Here is a 2,358-nt window from a genome sequence, read left to right as displayed (position 1 = left end):
TGCTCGCTGCTACTGCGCTGGCTACGGCTGCTGGCTGCTGCGGCTGCTACTACGACTGCGCTGCTGCTGCTCTGCGACTGCTGCTGCTGCGCCGGCTATTACTGCTCCTACTACACTAACGGCTGCCTGCGGAGTCTCTAAACTATCGAACCACATCGTCAACTCGCTGACTATCCGTTCATTCACTGCACGTCCTCAGGATCGCGGCTCTTGTGCTTGGCGAGTTCGGCAATTTGCCACAGCTATCAGAAAAATGCCACGGAATATCTCCGATCCAATCCGTCGAAATTGGCATTCGATGGCAACGAACGTCGGTTACCCTAATTGCTTGCTGCGGCTGCACGTTCTGACATAATTGAAACACGGGGTCTCTTATTGATTAGACGAAGAATCCATGGCTAAACGTAAATGACGAACGGGCTGATCGTGGTCGCCTAACGGCTGTGTATGCTGCTTATATTATTTTCTAGGCCTTAAGTGTGTCTGTGTGCGTTGTGTGTTGTGTGCGGTGGGGTTGTGGTTGTGTGTGTGTGGTGTGCGTGCGTGCGTGGGTGCTGTGTGGTGTTGTGTTGTGTGTGTAGTTGTTGCGTGCGTTGTGTAATTGGCGTCGCGTGTGTGTGGCTGTGTGTGTTGTGTGTGCTGTGTGCGGGGTGTGCGGTCGGTGCCGGTGGGTGGTTTGGTGGTGTGTATGGCGTTGCGTGTGATGGTGTGGGTGTGTGTGGGGTGCGTGTGGTTATGTGTGTCTTGTTGTGGTTGGTTTGTGTAGTGTGTGTGGTCTCTGTGTGTGTGTTAGTTGTGGGTGGTTGTGTGTGTGTGTGGTGTGTTGCTATGTTGTGTGCTGTTCGTTTATGCGACGGCTGAGCAAATTAAGTAGCGAAACGTAAAGCAAACGAAAAACTGCCGACGTACGCGCACTCCTGAAGCCGGATTCCTGAAGTCGCAGCCCGCATCTCTAAGGAGACTCAAGCCGAATGGAGGATATATCATGCGTCGCGTAGTGCAGGCGTAGAAATGAAAGAGACGAGAGAGAGGAGGAGAGAGAGAGAGAGAGCGAGAGAGAGATTGAGAGAGAGAGAGACGAGAGCGAGCAAGAGAGAGAGAAGAGAGACGAGAGGAGAGAGAGTATAAGGAGGAGATAGAAGCAGCTAGCATTCGGATGCGGTGTCTCTAAGCTCTCTCTCTCTCTCCTTCGCTCCTCTCCTCTCCTCTCTCTTCTCTCGCCTTTCTCTCCTCTGCTCTCTTCTTACTCCTCTCACTCTCTCAGTCCTCGCGTTGCTCCTCCTCTCCTCTCGACTCGTATCATTTTCTCGATCCTCTCTCCTCACAATCTCTCTCTCCTCTCTCTCTCATCTCTCCTCAGCGCCCCTCTTCCTCCATCTCCTCTCTCTCTCCCTCTCTCTCCGCCCCTCGGTCACGTCGATCCGCCAATCATTCGCTCATATCTGAGGTCTCTCTGCCGATCCTGTCCTCTCCTTATGGCACTAGCTCCCTCTTTCTCCTCTCTCCTATACACATAGACACCACCGATATTTTCTGTTGGGGGAAAAAAAAATTAAAGGTTGTCAGGCCATAGTATCATAAAAGGGCGTACCGCTCCGCGAAACAAGATGCCAATCGATGAAGGAATTCGATTATGCGTGTTTTGACGTTCTGCTGCCCGCATAGTGAATTCCGATCACAACACACGCGGGTTGTTATCCACATTGTTGATATTCATTGATATTTACCGTGTGGTGATAAACAATTAACAACCTAATTAATAACGTAACTAATTAACTAATATAATAAATAGAATAATAAATTCACGCGTTAATCATGCATTTTTATCTGTGCTGTTTGAAATAAATAAATTACCTACCTAATTAGCTAACTAAATTTACTAATTTAATAACTATAATAATAAATTCATGTGTTAAAATGCTTTAAATGCTTAAAATGCTTTTTCTTAAATGTAAAATTTTTTATCTGTGCTGTTGTTTGCAGACGATTTGCCAGTCGGAGCTACATCCGGGCACCTCATAGCGCTGAAGGTGCTGGTAGGTCTCGTCTGCTTCACGCTGCTGCTCTGTCTGGCCATGTACACGTTCCGGCGGGAACTCAAGCGCCGTCTGACGCACGCGCTCAGACGTAAGTACGCGACCGCTAGACGGAGAGAGCGAGGGGGAGAGAGAGAGAAAGAGAGGGAAATAGGGGGAGAGAGTAAGAGAGAGAGCGCGCGCACGAGACAGCGAGAGAGAGTGAGAGAAAGAGAGAGAGAGCGAGAGAGCGAGAGAGAGCGAGAGAGCGAGAGAGCGAGAGAGAGAGAGAAAGAGAGAGAGAGAGAGAGTACCGTAGGTAGAGAGCAGGACTGGTGAGAGG

The sequence above is a fragment of the Priapulus caudatus genome, unplaced genomic scaffold, assembly GCF_000485595.1.
Source record: "Priapulus caudatus unplaced genomic scaffold, Priapulus_caudatus-5.0.1 Scaffold1494, whole genome shotgun sequence".
Lineage (NCBI taxonomy): Eukaryota > Metazoa > Priapulida > Priapulimorpha > Priapulimorphida > Priapulidae > Priapulus > Priapulus caudatus.
Note: the sequence above shows the minus strand (reverse complement) of the source record.